The sequence below is a fragment of the Brassica oleracea genome, unplaced genomic scaffold (genome assembly GCF_000695525.1).
Source record: "Brassica oleracea var. oleracea cultivar TO1000 unplaced genomic scaffold, BOL UnpScaffold01431, whole genome shotgun sequence".
Classification (NCBI taxonomy): domain Eukaryota; kingdom Viridiplantae; phylum Streptophyta; class Magnoliopsida; order Brassicales; family Brassicaceae; genus Brassica; species Brassica oleracea.
In genome coordinates, this window is record NW_013617967.1 from 1 (window position 1) to 325 (window position 325).

The window sequence follows — 325 nt, forward strand, 5'->3', positions numbered from 1 at the left end:
TGCTTGCTGGAACACCATGTAACCGCACAATCTCATCCAAGTAGATCTTTACAATCTCATCCACTCCATACTCCTTCCGTATAGGTAGGAAGTGTGCCGACTTAGTCAGACGGTCCACCACAACCCATACTGCATCTTTCTTGTTCCTGGTTGTAGGAAATCCAGTCACAAAGTCCATTGTGATGTGATCCCACTTCCATTCTGGAATAGGCAGATTCTGAAGTAAGCCACTGGGAACTTGATGTTCAGCCTTGATGAGTTGACAAGTTGGACACTTAGCCACCCATTCAGCCACATCAGTTTTCATCCTTACCCAATGGTAATA